This window comes from Heteronotia binoei, chromosome 4 (assembly GCF_032191835.1).
Source record: "Heteronotia binoei isolate CCM8104 ecotype False Entrance Well chromosome 4, APGP_CSIRO_Hbin_v1, whole genome shotgun sequence".
Lineage (NCBI taxonomy): Eukaryota > Metazoa > Chordata > Lepidosauria > Squamata > Gekkonidae > Heteronotia > Heteronotia binoei.
In genome coordinates this window covers 5,264,170-5,287,410 of record NC_083226.1, presented here as the reverse complement: position 1 = coordinate 5,287,410, position 23,241 = coordinate 5,264,170, and the positions used below count along the sequence as shown (strand labels likewise).

Below are 23,241 nucleotides of genomic sequence, written 5' to 3'. Positions count from 1 at the left end.
TTTCTTACCCCTCCCTTCCCTCAAATACTTGCTTCCGGGCTCCATTGTTCAAACCCCCTATTAGAATTTTGCTGAACTCTAAGATTTGACAAACTTTCTAATATTTTCTTCCCACAAAAAAAAAAAAAGGCAAAATAACCAAAACATATAAAGCGGACAGATGGAAATCTTCATCATGCTGCTGTGGCCACATAGGAAAAAGTAATTTAAGAAGTATGATGGGAGTAAGGTTTTATTATGGCAATTCTAATTCAAGAAGTATTTTAAGGTAGACACTGAGCTGATATAATTTAGTACACCTTCAGGTGATGTCAGGGGGTGTGTGGCAGATGCAAATGAGTCATGATAATGAGCTCTGGAACTTCCTCCTCCCCCTATAAAATGACCCCTGCTTATCTCAATAATCCTCCCAACCGCCCAGAAAGGTAAGACAGTACAGGTACATGAGTGAAGCCAAGATAACACTTTGCTTGGAGTCAACTGATGAGTTGGTTGCAGAGGTAAGATTTGCAATGTGGAGTTCTACTTGTGCTTGGCTCTTTGCTTACACTCTTAACCGCTGTGCTGAGCCATTATGCCCTTGGAACCTCAGAGAAAGAATGACGTACCGATAGCTGGGACTGCAACACTGTTGTGATCAGGTGTGGAATTCTAGCAGGAGCTCCTTTGCATATTAGGCCACACACCCCTGAGGTAGCCAATCCTCTAAGAGCTTGCAAGGCTCTTTTTTGTAAGCTCTTGGAGGATTGGCTACATCAGGGGTGTGTGGCCTAATATGCAAAGGAGCTCCTGCTAGGATTCCAGCCCTGGTTGTTGTCATCAATGGTTGGCCATGACATAGCTTCTGATAATGTTGTCCTATGTTGACCATCACAAGTAACAGCAGCGGGACCACCTTGATCAACATATGAACATATGAAGCTGCCTTATACTGAATCAGACTCCCTTCAGTCCACCAAAGTCAGTATTGTCTACTCAGACTGGCAGTGGCTTTCCAGGGTCTCAAGCTGAGGTTTTTCACGTCTATTTGCCTGGACCCTTTTTTTGTTGGAGAAGCTGGGGATTGAACCTGGAACCTTCTGTTTACCAAGCAGATGCTCTGCCAATAAGCCACCGTCCCTCCCTTTATTTAATCCATGATGCCATTATTTAATCCATTATGTGCTTCCTTGCGCTCACAAAGCATAACCCTGCTGCTAGGGAGGTGACATTGTGCCTCTGCCCCTATAAAATCTCGCCCAGCATCCCATCTCACACAGTGTCCAGCCAATTCCAATTGAGAGTTAACAACATGGCATAGAGCAGGGGTGTCAAACATGCAATTTGGGGGCCGAATCAGGTCCCCCGAAGGTTCCGATCAGGCCCCTGAGCAATTGGCTGTCATCTGCTTCCTTCTCCCTCTCTCTTGCTTCCTTCTGAATCACAGCTTGCTTTGCAAGGCTTGCTCAATAGCACAGGAGCTACAGAGCAAAAGCTCTATTTTCTCCTTTGGCTGAGGCTCCTCCCTTGGGGTGAAAGCGGAGGATGAAGAGCTTGCTTTGCCAGGCTTTCTCAATCACACAGCAGAGCTACTAAGCCAAGCCCCTTTTCCTTTTATTGCCTGAGGCTCCACCCCCTCCTGGTCCCCTGGGGAAGGAAGGAAAAAGCCAGAGCTTCTTTTGCCCAGTTCCCTCAATCCCATGGGAGAAATACAAAGAAAGCACTTTAAGACCAAGTGCTAACGTTCTAAGCATGTTTTAAATTTGTTAAATATATATATATTTAATTGTATTGTGTCCTTTATAAAGTTTATATCTCTGCTACCCAGGGGCCCCCCCAACCGGAATTTTCTGGCTACTGGCCTGGGCACTGCTGGCTTTTCTGATCTGAGCATTGTGAACTGAAGAATCCATTATGAATATGTTTTCCAGAGAATTAAAAAAAAAAAAAAACACAACCCTTCTCAGAGAGACGAATACAGTTTAGCAACTTCAAGTGAAACAGTGAGAAGTCAATTGTGTGATAAGGTTTCCCTAATGCCCTCCCCTCTTTTGGAAAATTCCTTTTCTCCTTTCTTTGTTAGCTTCTTTGACCAATGGTCTTAAGCTCATGTCAAGATCGACTAATAACGACTTAACATTCTGTAAAGGCTATAAGATCTAAACTATCCCTCATTATCTCGCTCATAACTGCAGCCAAAAATATAATAGCCCTGAATTGGAAATCTAAGCTTAATTTGTCCATAGATAATTGGATCCTCAAAATTTGGGACTTCATCACGATGGAGAAAATCACAGCCGACATCGACACCATAGACCCGATAGAGGCAGCTAACGATTTTTATGCAAAGTGGTATCCAATTCTGGATAGGATAGAGGTTGACACCACTCTTTCTTCTTCATTTAACCAACGGGTTATCCACAAGAGTATTCTTTTCTCGTGATCACTCTACAGCTGTATAACTTCATTTTATATAATGGTATGTATGTGTAATGAAAATCAAGGCATTACTGTATCAATGTTATTCTTTGCTTACAAACACTATACCTAAAATAAAAAATTGTTTTTAAAAAAAAAAAAAAGACTGGGGGATCATGGCCTAAGCAATAGGCCCTGTTAAAGTCATAATGGATCCACTGCTGCTAATGTTCTACCTTAGTTGCTTCCCTTCCCCCTTTTTTCTTATTCTGATTTGTAACTGGTGTGAAGGGACTAGTCGGCGCCTTCTCAGGGCCTGAGGTGGGAGGAAGCCTTGTGTTATGTATTGACTTTAGAGTGTACCGCATGGCGAGCCCTACAGAAGGCGACCCCAGGGTCCCCGGATGTAGCTCGCCATTCACCCCGCCCACCAAGACCTGTGGCGGGAAGTCTGGATGGACCAGGATTGGCCTGGTCAATCCAGGGGGCAGTTCCGGGCAATGTATATAAGCGGGGCCCGGCCCGCGTGCTCCCTCTCTTGTAATGTGCTCACAATAAATAATGTTGCCTTCAAACCGTCTCGGTTCTCAGTACATTACACCTTGCATAACAATTCAAGGGCATTTGCTAGCTATCGCTGAGAAAGTATCTAGTAGTTGTGTGTGAATGTTTCCCTCCTGTAACCCCACCCCCCCTGGTAGGAATGTTTTTGAAGTGATCTTAAAACCCATGTATCAATGTTTTGGTTTCATTCTTAGCAAGCTAGAGGCTTGTGCCAGAGTACCGGTTATCAATAAATGAAGACTTAGTATCAACTTTGACTCATTCTTGAATCCGTTGACTTGACAGCTCAAGATAAAACAAGACAGTAAATAGAAACAAATCATTTATAACCAAAATAGACTAGCAAGAAGAGGGAAAACGAATAATCATAATCAGGGGTCGTTTTGTAGAAAAATAGGTGGTGGAGCTCATCCAGGGATTGTTACGCAGCTGCACCTGCTATTCAATGAGCAAGGAAGTGGAACTCTCAGGAGAAGGTGGAACTCTCAGAAAGGTTTAGGAGCTGTGCTCCTGTGAGCTCCCACTGAATCCGAGGCCTGCTGCTACCTAATGTTAAATAGGTATATACATGGCCCGGCCCAACCCAACATGTCTCGGCCCAACAAGGTCTCATTTATGTCAGATCTGGCCCTCATAACAAATGAATTCAACACCCCTGGCATAGAGACCAAGGTCTTCCGAATGTGTTGTCTCCTGGCACTGGGATTCAGAGGTTGACTGCCTTTGTGGCCAGTAGCTGTTGATAGACTTCTCCTCCATGAATCTGCCGAATCCCCTTTTAAAGCTGTCTGTGCTTCTGGCATCACAACATCCTCTGGCAGCAAATTCCACGTTTTGGTCACTGTCTGCTCAGTTCAGTTCAGTTTTATGGAACAGGACCAATGGCCGTTCCAAACAATAAAATGATGCACAATAAACTACAGTGAAACTAGATCAAAACATTGTAAAATTACATTTTGGAGCACATTTCATAAAAATGGAGAGTCTCTTGTAAAGTCTGTTGAATACTAACTAAAATCTTAACGGGCCTATACTGACTCTAACTTGACTTGCATTTTCTTTGCTGCTGGGCAAAAAGAGCAGCCTCGTACAAAACCTCTGACTGCACATCTGCAAGTAAAAATAGGACTTTTGCTGTTACGGTATTAAGGCCTAAATTGGCCAAGGTTGTATCTAGAAGATTTTTTCTTGGAGTTGAATAAAATGGGCAGGCCAACAAATAATGGTACAGCTCTTCAGGATCTGAGCATCCACGTACACAGAGACACTGAACAACCAGAGTTGCCAAGTCCCTCTGCCACTGTGGCGGGTGACTGTTCTTGTGCACATGGTTCGATGATGTCACCCAGAAGTAACGTTATTGTGCTGGGGATATTGCAGCAGGGACACTCTAGGACCTGTGATAAAATTCTATGGTACTATAGAGTTTTACTGCCAGTCCTAAAGCGTTGCACTGAGGACGCTCTAGGATTTGCGATAAAATTATATGGTACCATAGAGTTTTAGAAGAAGAAGATATTGGATTTCTATCCCGCCCTCCACTCTGAAGAGTCTCAGAGCGGCTCTCAATCTCCTTTACCTTCCTCCCCCACAACAGGCACCCTGTGAGGTGGGTGGGGCTGGAGAGGGCTCTCACAGCAGCTGCCCTTTCAAGGACAACCTCTGCCAGAGCTATGGCGGACCCAAGGCCATGCTAGCAGGTGCAAGTGGAGGAATGGGGAATCAAACCCAGTTCTCCCAGATAAGAGTCCACAGACTTAACCATTACTCCAAACTGGCTTTTACTGTAAGTCCTAGAGCAGGTGTGTCAAACATGCGGCCCAGGTGCCAAATCACGCCCCCAGAGGTCTCCTACCAGGCCCCTGCAAAGTGGCTGTCATCCGCTTCCTCCTCCCTCTCTCTTGCTTCCTTCTGCATCACAGCTTGCTTTGCAAGGCTTGCTCAATTGCATAGGAGCTAAAGACCAAAGCCTCTTATATCCTCCATTGGCTGAGGCTCCTCCCTTGGGGAGGAAGGTGGGGGAGGCAGAGCTTGCTTTACCAGACTCTCTCAATCGCACAGCAGAGCTACTGAGCCAAGACTCTCTTCCTTCTATTGGCTGAGGCTCCTCCCCCTTCTGGTCTCCTTGGGAAGGAAGGAAAGAGCCAGAGCTTCCTTTGTCCAGTTCCCTGGATCACACAGGCGAGGTACAAATAAAGCACCTTTGAGACCAATGTGCTAATGTTTTAATTGTGTTTGTCTGTGTCTTTTATAAAGTTTATATTTCTGCTATCTAATCTTAGATAGGTACACGCATGGCCTGGCACGACATGGCCACCCTGACATAGCCCGGCCCAACAAGGTCTCATTTATGTCAGAGCCATCCCTAATAACAAATGAATTTGACACCTCTGCCTTAGACGTTAACACAAGGCCAGTTGACTAAAGTTTTGACATTTGGACAACTGCATATAATTTATACCAACCAGACCACTGGTCCATCACAGTCAGTATCACCTGCTCAGACATGCAGCGGATCCCCAAAGGCAGAGGTCTTTCTTTGGGGAGGGATGGTGGCTCAGTGGTAGAGCATCTGCTTGGAAAGCAGAAGGTCCCAGGTTCAATCCCCGGCATCTCCAAAAAAGGGTCCAGGCAAATAGGTGTGAAAAACCTCAGCTTGAGACCCTGGAGAGCCGCTGCCAGTCTGAGAAGACAATACTGACTTTGATGGACCGAGGGTCTGATTCAGTATAAGGCAGCTTCAGATGTTCATATGTTCACTTCATGGCTCTCCGGGGTCTCAGGCAGAGGTCTTTCCCATCATCTACTACCTGGCCTTTTTACTGGAAATGCCGGGGATTGAACCTGGGACCTTCTGCATGTTAAGCAGAGACTCTACCACTGAGCCACAGCCCCACTTCATGGCTCTCCAGGGTCTCAGGCAGAGGTCTTTCCCATCACCAACTACCTGGCCTTTTAACTGGAAATGCCGGGGATTGAACCTGGGATCTTCTGCATGCCAAGCAGAGGCTCAACCACTGAGCCACAACCTCTTGGTCCTCCTGTCCCTGGGGGGGAGCTTGGTAGCCCTATGAGTAACTGGTATTTGGGTGTAACGTCTTTCAAGCATAGCAGTTTGGCATTGTTTGGAAATGAATGGATGTGACTGCTGAGCATAATTTAAAGAAGGGAATCTTGGACAGTTATTATGCCCTATGATCATCTAACTTAATTGATTTGTACCAGGGTGCTAATTTGGTTTCTAGTATAACTTGTCTGTCTGTGGCAACATCCTGTGTGTATATTTGCGCCCTACCATTGAAATCAGCCTGAGGAGCTTCTCGGACAACATCTGGCAAGTTGTACGTTTGAAGGATTTTGTTTTAATTGAGTTGCCACTTAGGATCTTTTAGGTTTACAGAGAAACAACTGCTTGAAAGATGACCTACTGGGGCTCTTGTCAATTTGTGCCAGCAGTTAAAAAGGGCTTTGTGTGCACGTGTCTGAAGAGAGGGGGGATCAATCTGTGCATAAAGAATTATTTCCTTTTGTCCATCCTAAATCTACTGCCCAACAGCTTTGTAAGAAGACCTTGAGTCCTAGAACTTTGGGAGAGGGAGAAGAAGTTAGAACCTAAGCTCAGGTACTCAGCAGGTGATAAGGGATGAGTGATGATTGGAGAAACGTTAACTGAGGGGTGACATGCTAGAGGTTTACAAGATTATGAATGGGATAGAGAAGGCAGAGAAAGAAGTACTTTTCTCCCTTTCTCACAATATGAAAACTCATGGACATTCAATGAAATGAACTGATTAGAACAGATAAAAAGAAGTGCTTCTTCACCCTAAGGTGATTAACACATGGAATTCACTGCCACAGGAGGTGGTGGCGGCTGCCAGCACAGACAGCTTCAAGAGGGGATTGGATAAGAATATCATAGAATCATAGAGTTGGAAGGGACCTCCAGGGTCATGTAGTCCAACCCCCTGCACAATACAGGAAACTCACAAACACATCCCCCTAAATTCACAGGATCTTCATTGCTGTCTGATGGCCATCTAGCCTCTGTTTAAAAACCTCCAAGGAAGGAGAGCTCACCACCTCCCGAGGAAGCCTGTTCCACTGAGGAATCACTCTAATGGTCAGGATGTTCTTCCTAATGTTGAGCTGGAAACTCTTCTTATGTAATTTCAACACACTGGTTCTGGTCCTACCTTCCGGGGCCACAGAAAACAATTCCACACCATCCTCTATTTGACAGCCCTTCAAGTACTTGAAGATGGTGATCCTATAACCTCTGAGCCTCCTCCTCTCCAGGCTAAACATCCCCAGCTCCTTCAACCTTTCCTCATAGGACTTTGTCTCCAGACCTCTCACCATCTTCGTCACCCTCCTCTGGACCCGTTCCAGCTTGTCTATATCCTTCTTAAAATGTGGTGCCCAAAACTGAATACAATACTCCAGGTGAGGTCTTACCAGAGCAGAGCAAAGTGATACCATCACATCACGTGATCTGGACACTATACTTCTGTTCATACAGACCAAAATTGCATTTGTCCTTTTAGCCATTGCATCACACTGTTGACTCATGTTCAGCGTATGATCCACTAAGACCCCTAGATCCTTTTCGCACATACTTCTGCTAAGACAAGTTTCCCCCATCCTATAACCATGCATTGGATTTTTCCTACCTAAATACAGAACTTTACATTTATCCCTGTTAAATTCTTTATTTATTTTAGCCCAGTTTTCCAGCCTGTCAAGGTCATCCTGTATCCTGTTTCTGTCTTCTACTGCATTTACAACCGAATTAAATATCATTGGCAAATTTAATAAGCATTCCCTCTATTCCTTCATCCAAATCATTTATAAAGATGTTGAACAAAACAGGTCCCAGGACAGATCCTTGAGGCACTTCACTTGTCACTCCTCTCCAAGAGGATGAGGAACCATTCATAAGCATTCTTTGGGTGCGATCTGTGAACCAGTTACAGATCCACCTAACGGTACAGGATCCAAACCACATTTTACCAACTTGTCAACAAGGATAGTATGTGAACCTTATCAAAAGCCTTACTGAAATCAAGATAAACGATGTCTACAGCATTCCCCTGATCCAGCAAGGTAGTCACTTTCTCAAAAAAAAAAAGAGATCAGGTTAGTCTGACATGACGTTGTTGAGAAAACCATGCTGGCTCTTAGTAATCGCATCCATTTTTTAAAATGTTCCAGGGCCGACTGTTTGGTGATTTGTTCTAAAACTTTTCCAGGTATAGATGTCAAGCTGATGGGTCGGTAGTTACTTGGATCCTCTTTTTTCCCCTTCTTGAAGATGGGGACAACATTCGGCTGCCTCCAATCTTCTGGCACCTCTCCTGTTCTCCAAGAATTCTCAAAAATAATAGCCAGAGGCTCAAAAATTACATCCACAAGCTCTTTTAGAACCCTTGGATGCAGTTCATCTGGCCCTGAGGACTTAGTTTCATTTAAAGAAACTAGGTGTTTATGCACTACCCCAATGCTGATTTTAGGTTGGAACTTCATACCCTCCTTTTATGTTCTGCTTTTACCATGTTGAGCACCATTTCCCTCAGAAGAGAAGACTGAGGAAAAGTAGGAATTGAGCAGTTCCGCCCTCTCTTCATTACCTGTTAAAATTTCACTTTCTTGCCCTCGCAATGGGCCTACCATGTCCTTGCTCTTTTTCTTACTCTGAACATAAGAAAAGAACCCTTTTTTGTTGTTTTTATATGGAGCAAAGGTCCATCAGTGGCTATTAGCCACAGCGTATCGTTGGAACTTCAGTCTGGGGCAGTGATGCTCTGTTCTCTTAGTGCTGGGGGGGGGGGGGGCTTCTAGTGTCCTGGCCCCACTGATGGACCTCCTGATGGCACTTGGTTTTTTTGGCCACTGTGTGACACAGAGTGTTGGACTGGATGGGTCATCGGCCTGATTCAACATGGCTTCTCTTATGTTCTTATTGAGAAAGTGGTACTTACTTACCTGGCTGCTGATCCATTTGAGTTCCTGTGCCAGTAGGGTTGCCAAGTCCAATTCAAGAAATATCTGGGGACTTTGGGGGTGGAGCCAGGAGACATTGGGGGTGGAGCCAGGAACAAGGGTGTGACAAGCATAATTGAACTCCAAGGGAGTTCTGGCCATCACATTTAAAGGGACAGCACACCTTTTTAAATGTTTTCCTTCCGTAGGAAATAATGAAGGATAGGGGCACCTTCTTTGGGGGCTCATAGAATTGGACCCCCTGGTCCAATCGTTTTGAAACTTGGGGAGTACTTTGGGGAGAGGCAGTAGATACTATACTGAAAATTTGGTGCCTCTACCTCAAAAAACAGCTCCCCCAGAGCCCCTGAAATCTCCAAATCAATTCCCTATTATACTCTATGAGAATCGATCTCCATATAGGGAATAATGAAGTGCTCAGCAGATGTTTCCCCCCCCCCCCGGTGACTGAAGTGAGGGATTGGCCTCTCTACTCATGAGTTGCTGCCAACTTCTTCAAAGTAACATAGACACACCATCCCAAGAGGAAGCCTTTCAATCGGAGACTGAAGCCTCCGGAGGTAGACAGGCACATGGTCCTCTGAGGGAGGGGCTTCCCACCACTGGCCAGCTGACTGGGGGCGGGAAGCAGCCTGGGAAAGCGGAAGAACCCCCGCTGGGACCTGGGGATTGGCAAGCCTATGTGCCAGTCATTCCTCTCCTCTGTAGCATGGCCTAAGAAGTCCACCCTTCAAGTTCTGATGTTTGCAAGAGATGTTGTGGTCACTGGACAATGCTCCCCCCAGCCTCTGTAGGGCACTGCAGTGGAACTCTGCAGTTTGTTTCTCCATCAGCCAGTATCCAGCCTCTGACAGGGCCAAGGCAAAAGCGTTTGTGAACATTTAGCCAGTTATAGTCAAGGTAGGAAAGGGAGGGGGGGGGTTCACTCACAAAATACAGTTGTTCTCCCACTTTCTCTTCACCAGGATGTGATGGGAGCTTAACTCTATATGGAAAGTGATGGACCACAGACTTCCCCCCCAAACTATGCAGAGTCATTTCATAGAAAAAAGAGGTGCCAGAGCTCATTAGTACAACTCATTTGCATCACTCATTTGTGTATGCCACACACCTCTGACATCACCAGAAGGTGTACTAAATTATATTGGCTCAGCATCTACCTTAATTGCTTCTTGAATTATAATTGTCATAACAAAACCTTACTTCCATCATTCTTTTAAAATTACTTTCTCCAATGTGGCCACAGTGGCCTGATGAAGATTTCCATCTGTCTGCTTTGTGTGTTTCGTTATTTTCCCTTTTTTTTTGTGTGTGTGGGAGGAAATATTAGAAAGTGTGTCAAATCTTAGCTAGTGTTCAGCAAAATTCTCACCGGGGGGGGGGGGAGGGAGGGGGGCGGTTGAACAATGCAGCCCAGAAGCAAGTATTTGGGCGGGAGGGGTAAGAAAGGAAGAACAGAATAAAATTTAGAGGTTCCCTTGAGCTTCTGCCCAAAATGAGGCCTATATGCAGTGCATACTTACTCTTTGCCGCCTCCACAAAAGACAATGTTGGAACTATTATGTTTTGAATACCTCTGGGAGAAAACTAGGCTTCCCAATCCCCAGGTCCCAGAGGGGGATCCCCCGGTTTTACAGGCTTCCCCCCTCCCCCAGCCAGCTGGCCGGTGGGGGAAGCCCCACCCCCAGAGCCATCATGCACCTCCAAGAACAATTCCCATAGGGAATGATGGGGAATTGATCCGTGGGTATCAGGGGCTCGGGGGGGGGGGCTGTTTTTAGAGATAGAGGCACCAAATTTTCAGTATAGCATCTAGTGCCTCTCCCCAAAATACCTCCCAAGTTTCAAAAAGATTGGACCAGGGGGTCCAACTCTATGAGCCCCAAAAGAAGGTGCCCCTATCCTTCATTATTTCCTATGGAACGAAGGCATTTAAAAATTTGTGCCGTCCCTTTAAATGTGATGGCCAGAACTCCCTTGAAGTTCAATTATGCTTGTCACACCCTTGCTCTTGGCTCCGCCCCCAATGTCTCCTGGCTCCACCCCCAAAGTCCCCAGATATTTCTTAAATTGGACTTGGCAACCCTAGAGAAAACCTATTTGGCATGTTTCATATATTTGCATATAAACAGGGCCTTTGGGAGAAAGCAAAGCAGGAACTCATTTGCATATTAGGCCATGCCCTTGATGTCACCATGTCACCTGATGTCACTCATTTGTATATTAGGTCACGTACCCCTGATGTCTCAGCCCCACCTACCTCACAGGGTGTCTGTTGTGGGGGAGGAAGACAAAGGAGATTGTGAGCTGCTCTGAGACTCTGAGTGGAGGGCGGGATATAAATCCAATATCTTCTTCATCATTATTTCACACAGGGCTTTTTTGTAGAAAAAGCCCAGCATGAACTCATTTGCATATTAGGCCACAATCCCTGACACCAAGCCAGCCAGAACTGGCTTGGTGTCATTCCTGTTTGTTGTTTTTTTTTAAACCCCTGCATATAAACATCTGTTTGAACATGACTATGCTGTTTTAAAACAATTTTATGGATAACATATGGTAACAATTTCCGTTAATAACTTCTTTTCATCTATCCCATATGCTTCTTTCTAATCACCCCCCCCATTATCTACTTAAAATGCTAACACTAAAAGGTACCGTTAATTACTAAGAACTAAAATTAATATTCTTCTTTCTTCTAAAGTTTAATCATTATCAAAAATTGTCCAAAGTCCTTTTACTTTCCACTCGTCTTCTACATAACTTCTAAATTTTTTCCACTCCCTTTTAAAATCTTCTAAATCATAGTCTCTTAAAGTTCTTGTTAATTTGTCCATCTCACTCCATGTCATAACTTTTACAATCCAATCCCATTTTTTCTGGTATTTTTTCTTGCTTCCATAACTGCGCATATAGTGTCCTAGCAGCTGAAAGCAAGTACCAAATTATAGTTCTAACTTCTTTTGGAAATTTTTCCATTTGTAATCCCAACAGAAAAGTCTCTGCCGCTTTCTTGAATTCATATCCCAATATCCTAGAAATTTCTTGATGGATCATCTGCCAATACTTTTTCGCTCTTTCACAAGTCCACCACATATGGTAGAAAGAACTTTCATGCTTTTTGCATTTCCAACATCTGTCTGGCATCTTGTTATTCATCTTTGCCAATTTTTTAGGAGACATATACTATCTATACATCATTTTAAAACAGTTCTCTTTAATACTCTGACATGTTGAAAGTTTCATAGAGTTCTTCCATAAATATTCCCATATATCCATCTGTATTTCTTTATTTACATTTATTCCCCATTTAATCATTTGAGATTTCACTACTTCATCTTCTGTAGACCATTTTAAAAGTAACATAAGTTTTTGAAATTAATTTTTCATTATCTCCAAGCAGAACTTTTTTCCATTTCTGTTTGCTCTTGTCTTATTCCTTCAGTTTTAATATCATTTTCCACCAAACTCTTTATTTGTTGCATTTGAAACCAATCGTATTTGTTATTCACAGCAGATTTCAATTCTATTTTGCCACTTTGTATTTTTAATAGTTGATTGTATGACAGTCATTTTTCCTCACCTGTCTCAGTTGTTATTTTTATCACTTCTGCTGGCACTATCCATAATGGTTTTCTTTCATCACCATATTTCTTATATTTCGTCCAGGTATTCAACAAATTATTTCTTATATAATGGTGAGAGAAAAAACTATCCAACTTTTCCTTTCCATACTACATGTAAGTGTGCCAGCCGAATTTATTTCCATGACCTTCCAACGCTAAAAGTTTTTTATTCAACAGCGTCACCCAATCTTTTATCCACACTAAACAAACTGCTTCATTATATAATCTTAAATCTGGTAATTGGAATCCTCCTCTTTCTTTAGCATCTATTAAAACTTTCATTTTAATCCTTGATTTCTTCCCAGCCCATACAAATTCCGAAATCTTCCTTTGCCATTTGTTAAATTGTTTACTGTCTATCACAATCGGAATAGTTTGAAACAAATACATTATTCTCGGCAAAATATTCATCTTAATTTCAGCTATTCTTCCAAGCAATGACAAGTTAAACTTATCCCATTTGATCATATCTTCATCCATTTTACGCCATAGCTTTTCATAGTTATTTTTGAACAGGTCAATATTCATCATATTTATTTATTTATTTATTTCAATTTATATCCCGCCCTTCCCACCGAAATGGCTCAGGGCGGCTCACAACATATAAGATCTAACATAAATTTTAGATTTAAAATACATCAAGTTACAGCAGTTAAAACAGTAAAATAATAAAACATATAAAACAAGCGATCTATCAGAATACTACACTACAACCTTCTATAGTTTCCGATGCCAGTTACTTATAGGCCAGCCGGAAGAGGGCTGTCTTATAGGCCCTACGGAACTGGCCAAGGGCCCTCACCTCTTCCGGCAGCTGGTTCCACCATTAAGAAGCCATTATAGAAAAGGCCCTGTCCCTGGTGGATTTCAGACAGGCCTCCTTTGGCCCGGGGATAACAAGCAGATTTTGGGCACCTGATCTCAGTTCTGTCTGGGGAACATGTGGGGAGAGACGGTCCCTAAGGTAGGCAGATCCTAGGGCATATAGGGCTTTTAAGGTGATAACCAGCACCTTGTACTGAACCCGGTATGTTATTGGCAGCCAGTGCAGTCCCCGGAGCCCCGGCTGAATGTGCTCCCACCTGGAGAGCCCTAACAGCCGGGCGGCAGCATTCTGCACTAACTGCAACTTCCGGGTTCGGCACAGGGGCAACCCCATGTAGAGGACATTACAGTAGTCCAACCTCGAGGTGACCGTTGCATGAATCATCGTTGCTAGATTGTCATGCTCCAGGAAAGGGGCCAACTGCCTCGCCCGCCTGTTATTTCCACACCCAAATATTTTACTTTAGAGGTAACTTCACATCCTGTTAGTCTCTGCAACTCCTTTTGTATATTTACTTGCATATTTTTACATAAAAATTTTGATTTTTCTTTATTAACATAAAATCCCGCCAGTTCTCCATATTCTTGTATTTTAAGAACATAAGAACATAAGAGAAGCCATGTTGGATCAGGCCAGCGGCCCATCAAGTCCAACACTCTGTGTCACACAGTGGCAAAAAATGTTATATACACACATACACTGTGGCTAATAGCCACTGATGGACCTGTGCTCCATATTTTTATCTAAACCCATCTTGAAGGTGGCTATACTTGTGGCCGCCACCACCTCCTGTGGCAGTGAATTCCACATGTTAATCACCCTTTGGGTGAAGAAGTACTTCCTTTTATCCGTCTTAACCTGTCTGCTCAGCAATTTCATCGAATGCCCACGAGTTCTTGTATTGTGAGAAAGGGAGAAAAGTACTTCTTTCTCTACTTTCTCCATTCCATGCATTATCTTGTAAACCTCTATCATGTCACCCCGCAGTCGACGTTTCTCCAAGCTAAAGAGTCCCAAGCGTTTCAACCTTTCTTCATAGGGAAAGTGCTCCAGCCCTTTAATCATTCTAGTTGCCCTTCTCTGCACCTTCTCTAAAGCTATAATATCCTTTTTGAGGTGCGGCGACCAGAACTGCACACAGTACTCCAAATGAGACCGCACCATCGATTTATACAGGGGCATTATGATACTGGCTGATTTGTTTTCAATTCCCTTCCTAATAATTCCCAGCATGGCATTGGCCTTTTTTATTGCAAACGCACACTGTCTTGACACTTTCAGTGAGTTATCTATCATGACCCCAAGATCTCTCTCTTGATCAGTCTCTGCCAGTTCACACCCCATCAACTTGTATTTGTAGCTGGGATTCTTAGCCCCAATGTGCATTACTTTGCACTTGGCCACATTGAACCGCATCTGCCACGTTGACGCCCACTCACCCAGCCTCAACAGATCCCTTTGGAGTTCCTCACAATCCTCTCTGGTTCTCACCACCCTGAACAATTTAGTGTCATCCGCAAACTTGGCCACTTCACTGCTCACTCCCAACTCTAAATCATTTATGAACAAGTTAAAGAGCATGGGACCCAGTACCGAGCCCTGCGGCACCCCACTGCTTACCGTCCTCCACTGCGAAGACTGCCCATTTATACTCACTCTCTGCTTCCTATTACTCAGCCAGTTTTTGATCCACAAGAGGACCTGTCCTTTTACTCCATGATTCTCAAGCTTTCTAAGGAGCCTTTGATGAGGAACTTTATCAAAAGCTTTCTGGAAGTCAAGGTAAACAACATCTATCGGGTCTCCTTTGTCCACATGTTTGTTCACCCCCTCAAAGAAATGCAACAGGTTAGTGAGGCAAGATCTTCCCTTGCAGAACCCATGCTGAGTCTTCCTCAATAACCCGTGTTCATCAATGTGCCTACTCATTCTGTCCTTGATAATGGTTTCTACCAACTTTCCCGGTATTGAAGTCAGACTGACTGGCCTGTAATTTCCCGGATCTCCTCTGGAACCTTTTTTAAAGATGGGGGTGACATTTGCTACCTTCCAGTCCTCAGGAACGGAGGCAGATTTCAATGAAAGATTACAGATTTTTGTTAGAAGATCCACAAGTTCAACTTTGAGTTCCTTCAGAACTCTCGGATGTATGCCATCCGGACCCGGTGACTTATTAGTTTTTAATTTGTCTATCAGTTGTAGGACCTCCTCATTTGTCACCTCAATCTGACTCAGGTCTTTCAACACCCCTTCCAAAATTAGTGGTTCTGGGGCGGGCAAAAAGTTCTCGTCTTCTACAGTGAAGACGGAGGCAAAAAATTCATTTAGCTTTTCAGCCATTTCCCTATCCTCCTTCAGTAATCCTTTTACCCCATGGTCATCCAAGGGCCCCACTGCCTCCCTGGCTGGTTTCCTACTTCTAATATATTTGAAGAAAGTTTTATTGTTGGTCTTTATGTTTTTTGCAATATGCTCCTCATAGTCCCTTTTTGCCTGCCTGATCACAGTCTTGCATTTGATTTGCCACAGCCTGTGTTCCCTTTTACTAATCTCACTTGGACTGGTTTTCCACCGCTTAAAGGAGTCCTTCTTACCTTTTACAGCTTCCATTACTTTGTTTGTTAACCACGCAGGCCTTTTCTTATGCCTGTTTGTGCCTTTCCTAACTTGTGGTATGTATTTTATCTGAGCTTCTAGGATTATAGTTTTAAATAGCGTCCAAGCTTCCCCAAGGGTTTTGACCGTATGTACCTTTCCTTTCAGTTTCTTCCTCACATGCCTCCTCATCTCAGTGTATTTACCCCTTTTAAAGTTAAACGTGGTTGTGGTGGTCTTTTTGGACAACTCCCTATTTATACAAACGGTGAAATCAATAACATTATGGTCACTGCTCCCAAGCGGCGCAATCACTTTTACATCTCTCACCAAGTCTTGGGCATTACTTAGGACCAAATCCAGGATCGCCCCACTCCTGGTAGGTTCTGAGACCATCTGCTCCATAGCACAGTCATTGAGAGCATCAAGAAACTCAATCTCTTTCTCTCGACCAGAACACATATTGACCCAATCAATTTTAGCTAACAACAAAGGTGTTACTTGTGTAGGATTTTCATTTATAAACATGAGCATGACTATGCTAATGGTGCATTAAAATTGTGATAGTTTTATTTATTTATTTTAATTAAATTTTTTGCTACCCTTCTTGATAGCTCAGGGCAGTTCACAACAAGTTATAATTTATGGACATCAACCAACAACCATAAAAAAACCAAGGCTTTCCAGCCCCCAGAAGACTGAACCTGTAAAACCAGAGCTTTTTTCAGCCAGAATGCTCAGGAATGCAGTTCTGAATGGCTTGGCACCAGGGGGTGTGGCTTAATATGCAAATGAGTTCCTGCTGGGCTTTCTCTACAGAAAAGCCATGCATAAAACACTACATCGCAATCTCAGTGAGATAAGTATGAACCAGCTGAAGGACCCCCTTCCCCCTTTTAAAAAACCCCTGAAGCCAGGAGTTCCACCATCAGCTCCCTTTCCCATGTAGCATTTATATCACTCTAATTTGAAACCTTCAGGGTTACAGTGACACAAACCCCATTTTCAAGTCCCCTTCTAGCTGTTAATCACATAGTTACTGAGGCATGCAAAAGAAACTGGCACAGACTAAAGTGTTACAAATGAATTTGCGGATTTCCTGCCCCCCGAACTTTTCTTCAAGAAGCTTCAATGTTAAATGCAAATGAGATGCATTTATGACTGGCCGTTTTTCACTGCAGACCCTCTCAGATTGCAGAAGCCGGGTAGGGTCTACAGGGAGAGCTTCCAGGGACAGGAAATGGAGGACTTTTGAAGAAAGGGGATTTTCCAAACTATGACATGCAAAGCTCAATTAATTGACAAAATATTTAGATCAGGAATGTCAAACATGTGGCCTGGGGGATGAATCAGGCCCCCAGAGGGCGCCTATCAGGCCCCAGAGCAACTGGCTGTCATCTGCTTCTTTCTTCCTATATCTTGCTTCCTTCTGCATCACAGTTTGATTTGCAAGGCTTGCTCAATTGCACAGGAGCTACAGAGCAAAACCTCTATTTTCTCCATTGGCTGACACTCCTCCCTTGGGGAGGAAGGGGGGGGGAAGAATAGCTTGCTTTGCCATGCTCTCAATTGCACAGCAGAGCTACTGAGCCAAGCCTCTCTTCCTTCTATTGGCGGAGGCTCCTCCCCCTCCTGCTCCTCTGGGAAAGGAAGGAAAGAGCCAGAGCTTCCTTTGCCCAGTTCCCTGGATCTCATGGGAGAGATACAAAAAAAGCACCTTTAAAACCAACGAGTGATAACGGTTTAAACATATTTTAAGGGGTTTAAAAAAAAAAAAACCTTTGTGCTTGTCTGTGTGCTTTATAAAGATTATGTCTTTGCTACCTAATCTTAAACAGGTATACACATGGCCTGGCCCAATATGGCCCGGACCAACCTGATACGGCCTGTCCCAACAAGGTCTCATTTATGTGAGATCCGGCCCTCATAACAAATGAGTTTGACAACCCTGATGAACAGTTAAAACATGGTCTTCCACTGGTGCCCCAGTATTTTTGGTTTTTAATTGGATGGAAGTTGGCATTGCAAAAAGGCATGCAAACCCACTCTGCCATGCTCATAGTTACTTTTTATTTCCAACACTCAACCCTGGAGTTGAACACCACCTTCTGGGTTAATTAGGGCTCCCATTTGCCTGCCTAAGGTGAGAGACCTCCAGACAACTGCAGCTGTTGCGAGTGAATCCCCTGCTGATTCTGGGGAGAAAAATTTAAAAGAAAATAAGATCTCATTTGTTTACAGGAAGTTCTGCCCATGCGGTTCTTGATGATTCCTAGAGCTACCTGGAAGTGACATAGGTAAGTCTAGCAATTGGCAGAAACTCTATGGTACATTACAGTTTGGTGTAGTGGTTAAATGCGTGGACTCTGATCTGGGAGAACTGGGTTTGATTCCGCACTCCTCCACTTGCAGCTGCTGGAATGGCCTTAGGTCAGCTGTAGCTATCTAAGGAGTTGTCCTTGAAAGGGCAGCTGCTGTAATAAGCTCTCTCAGCCCCACCTACCAGGGTGTCTGTTGTGTGTGGGGGGAAGGTTATGGAGATTATGACTGCTCTGAGACTCAGTTGGATTTCAAGATGCCTTGAGGGATTAAGAACATAAGAGAAGCCATGTTAGATCAGGCCAATGGCTCATCCAGTCCAACATTCTGTGTCACACAGCGGCCAAATATATATATATATATATATATATATATATATATATATATATATATATATATATATACACACACACACACATGTCAAGTCGGCTGAATTCAATAACGAGTCTCTTGATAAAGTAGCAAGTTTATTGTAATCAGAACTGTGGACCATGGCAGAGATTGAAGGACTGAAATGCATATGCACTAATCCAGTATTTAAAGTATGAATCTAAAGGATTCCTACGGGGGGCAATCTATGCAACACATCTTCACACTAGGATGCTACTTCTTTCGTTCCCAGACCGAAGTCTTGACACCCCATACTCCCCACAGAGAACAAGGCTGGGAAGGCGCCACTATCTTGTTCACAGGTTAGCATTTCAAAGCAGGTTACACAACAAAGGCATTTCTAGAGAGGGGGCAGGAGAGTGAGCTAGCAGCCCCCGGTGTACACTGTAAAGTACCCAGACTCCTTCACTTCAGAACCAACCTTAATACAGATATTGAGTAACCCATAGCAGACTTGACATACTGCCCCCCCTAGGATCCCCCTCCCGCCGGGCGGCCTTGCAAGGAGGGCGAGTCACATTTATGGCTCCGGAACTCGGGCCCCGAGAGGCTCCGGCACTCCCCCTTCGAGGGGAGGGTTGGTGAATCTTGTGAATGCCATTTGGACGGCCCCGGAGATCTGCGCAGTAGGCTGCAATGAAAAACAGGGTGGACTTTACCAAGAGCAGGGGGGAGGTCTAACTCTACTGTCACCGGGTTGATTACCCGCTTGATTTTGAATGGCCCTAAGAACTTAAAAGCCAATTTCCTAGACGGTTGTGCCAGAGGCAGGTTTTTTGTTGACAGGTACACGGAGTCCCCCACCTTCAAGTCCCAGACTGGCACATGGCTTTTATCGTACTGTTTCTTATACGCCTCCTTGGCCAGCTTCAGGTTTTCTTGAATGGCTGGCCAACATTGGCTGGGACCTTGCCACCATTGCTCGAAACTTGAGCCCGTCAATCCCTCCCCCCCTGGCAGCATGGGAATCGGCTTTCCCTCATACCCGAACACTGTTGCAAAGGGAGATGCTTTTGTGGAACTGTGAGCGCTGTTGTTGTAAGCGTATTCAGCGAAGGGGAGGAGGTCCACCCAGTCCGACTAGCGTAGGCTCACAAAGCACCGTAGGTACTGCTCTAGCACCCCGTTCACTCTCTCAGTCTGTCCGTCCGTCTGGGGGTGATAGGCAGAACTTAGCCCCTGTTCCATCCCTAGTAACTTACAAAACTCCCGCCAGAAGGTGGCAACGAACTGAGGCCCCCTGTCACTTATGACCTTGTCAGGGATGGAGTGATGTTTGGCCACGTGGTCGAAAAATAAAGTCGCTAGTTTCTTGGCCGTGGGTAATTGGCTGCAGGGGATGAAGTGGGCTTGTTTTGAAAACGTGTCCACCACCACCAGTATGACTGTTTTCCCCCGGGAGGGGGGTAGCTCGACTATGAAGTCCATGGACACCATGGCCCATGGCCGTTTTGCTGTTTCCAGAGGCTGTAGGAGTCCCGGGGGTTCCCCCCCCCTCCTTTTTGCCATCACACACACCGGGCAACCAGCTACAAAGTCCGACACATCCTTCTTTAGGGACGGCCACCAGAACTGCCGGTGCACCAAGTGCAAGGTTTTTACATAGCCAAAGTGCCCAGCTAATTTGGAGCAGTGACATAGTTGGAGAATTTCTTTCCTTAATATTTCCGGGATGTACAGTTTCTCCCCCTTGTACCAAAGAGCGTCTTTTCTTTTCTGCAACCCCTCCGGCCGCCCACCTCCCTCCCGTTCGGCCTCTAGGGTGATTCGTTCTTTGCTTAGCCCGCTCAATTCCTTTTTCCTCTGCGAGCGGGTAGTGACCATAGCCGCCACTTGTGTGGGGGGGATCAGGGAATCTACCACTTCCTCTCTCTGGCTCTCATGCTGTGGGAGCCTGGACAGGGCGTCTGCTAGGAAATTGCGGGTCCCCGGGATGTGTTTCAGGGTGAAGTCGAATCTGGAGAAGAAGCCCGCCCACCTGATTTGCTTTTCACTCAATTTTCTTTTCCCTGTTAGTGCCTCTAGATTTTTGTGGTCCGTCCATATCTCAAAGGGCACCCTGGCTCCCTCCAACCAGGACCTCCAAGTTTTCAGTGCAAACATGACAGCGAAAGCCTCTTTGTCCCACACTGACCAGTTCCTCTGCTCCTCCGAGAACTTTCGCGAAATGTAAGCGCAGGGTCTCAGCTTCCCCTCCTCATCCCTCTGCATGAGAATGGCTCCTACGGCGACGTCGGAGGCGTCGCATTGGACCACAAACCCCTTCCGCTCATCTGGGTGGCTTAAGACCGGCTCGCTTGTGAACAGTTGTTTAAGCCGGTCGAAAGCCGCCTGACAAGTCGGTGTCCAATTCAGCCTGGCCCCTGGTCGCTTTGCCTCCTCCCCCTTCCCCTTCGTCTTCAGGAGGTCTGTTAGGGGCAGAGCGATCTGGGCGAACCCCTCAATGAATGTCCTATAGAAATTGGAGAATCCGAGGAAACTTTGGAGCTGTCTACGTGTCCTCGGGGGGGCCCACTCTAGAACTGCCTGAACTTTGGCTGGATCCATGGCCAGCCCGTCCCCAGACACCCGGAAGCCCAAATAGTCTAGTTCCGTGCGGTGGAACTCGCATTTAGACAGCTTGGCGTAGAGCTGGTGCTTCAGCAGGGTGGCCAGCACTTCCCTCACTAGTTTCACATGGGATTGTTCGTCTTGCGAATAAATAATGATGTCATCAAGGTACACCACCACCCCCTTGTACAGAAATTCCCGCAATACATCATTTATGAAATTCATGAACACCCCCGGTGCCCCTTGCAATCCAAACGGCATGACTAAATATTCAAATTGCCCCATCGGGGTGTTGAACGCCGTTTTCCACTCATCCCCCTCCTTGATGCGCACTCGGAAGTACGCGTCCCGCAGGTCAAGCTTTGTGAAAATCTTCCCCCCCGCCACCGTGCTTAGCAAATCTTTGATGAGGGGGATGGGGTAGGCGTTTGACATGGAAATCGCGTTAATCCCACGAAAATCCGTGCAAAGCCTAAGACTGTGGTCCTTTTTCTTTCTAAACAACACGGGGGCCGCGTGGGGGGCCGTCGCGGGTCTGATGAACCCCCTTTTCAAGTTCAAGTCTAGGAATTTTCGCAGCTCCTTCTTCTCAGCCCACCCCATTTGGTAGAGCTTGGCCCTGGGAAGGCTTTCCCCGGGGATTAGTTCTATCGCACAGTCTGTGCTCCTGTGGGGGGGTAGTTGGTTGGCCTCCCGCTCACTAAATACCTCCATCAGGTCGCGGTAGGCGTCCGGGACATGGTGCACCTCTTCCACCAGGACGCACGCCCTCTCCCGAGCGGCTGGCGCTCGTGGCCCCCATGCTGCCTGCCAAAGGTGCTGGTTGCAACTTGGGTCGGGAAATCTGATGGTCTGGGCTCTCCAGCGGATGAGGGGCTCGTGCTTTTCCAACCACCCCACTCCCAGGACCACGGGGTAGCCGCAGGCGGGCGCGATCACAAACGTCTCTGAGTCCCAGTGATCCTCAATCCCCAGGGGGCACGGCTCAGTCTCTTGCGTGCAGGGTTCCCCCCCATTACTGACTCATCCATCTGTTCAAAGTGCATGGGGTGGGGCAGTTGTAAGCGTTTCAATCCCAGAGCCTCCACCACCTTGGGGGAAATCAGCTCTCTATTACAGCCCGAGTCTATGAGGGCCCGGATCTGTAGGAACCTTTTTAGCTTTGGGTTCAACAATTTGACCACTATAAAGTACAACCTTCCCGTGGGTCTCACCGTGAGCGGTGCCTCCTCTCGGTCGACCTGCTGGTTGGCACCGTTCAAAGCAGGTCGGCGTCGTTTCCCGCCGGCTCCTCTTCCCACGCCAGCTCGGCCAGCTCCTCTGACAGACGCACCTCCTCCTCTTGTAGGTCGTCTTGCACCAGGAGCGCGCTGCTCTTCGCCGCGTCCTTAGGGCGGCCGGTGGTTTTCTTGGGGCCGGGGGTGCCCGGGCGGGTGGCTCCCTGCGGTGGGGCGGCCCCGGTGGCTGATTGGGGGCAGCCGGAGGCTAGATGGTTGGGGTCCCCACACCGAAAACAACGTCGGGGCCCCCCCGGGGCAGCCACCGCCTGCTTCTTGACTTTAGGTGGCTCAGCCTTCCCGGGGCTTGCTTTCGGCGTTCCCCTGCCGGCGGCCAGTGCTTGGCGCAGCATCGCCACTCGTTTCAGGTTGGTCTCCACCTCCCCCGCCAGCTGAATCCACCCCACCAGGGTATCGGGGCGGGCTTGCGTGAGCGCTCTATCCAGGATGCTCGGGTTCAGCCCATTGGTGAAGTGCTCGATCTTCATCACCTCGTTCCAGTTCCGAGCCCGGGCGGCGTTGGCCTGGAAGTCGGCCGCGTACTCCCGGATGGATCGGGCCCCTTGCTTCATGTTCCGCAGCGCCGCCAGCGCTCGGGTTTCTTGCAGGGGGTCCTCGTACTGGGTCAGCAGGGCCTGCACGAAAGTGTTTACGAAATGGAGGACCGGGCTGTTGGTTTCGCATAGGCTCACATACC

The 23,241-nt window shown here is 46.2% G+C and overlaps 1 non-coding gene across 1 annotated transcript; it reads right to left on the bottom strand.

Annotated features, from left to right (window-relative positions):
* Nucleotides 1-5,784: 5,784 nt before the first annotated feature.
* On the bottom strand, nt 5,785-5,856 carry TRNAV-AAC (transfer RNA valine (anticodon AAC)). The gene has a single exon. It is a non-coding gene; the product is annotated as a tRNA-Val (tRNA).
* Between the last annotated feature and the right edge of the window lie 17,385 nt (nt 5,857-23,241).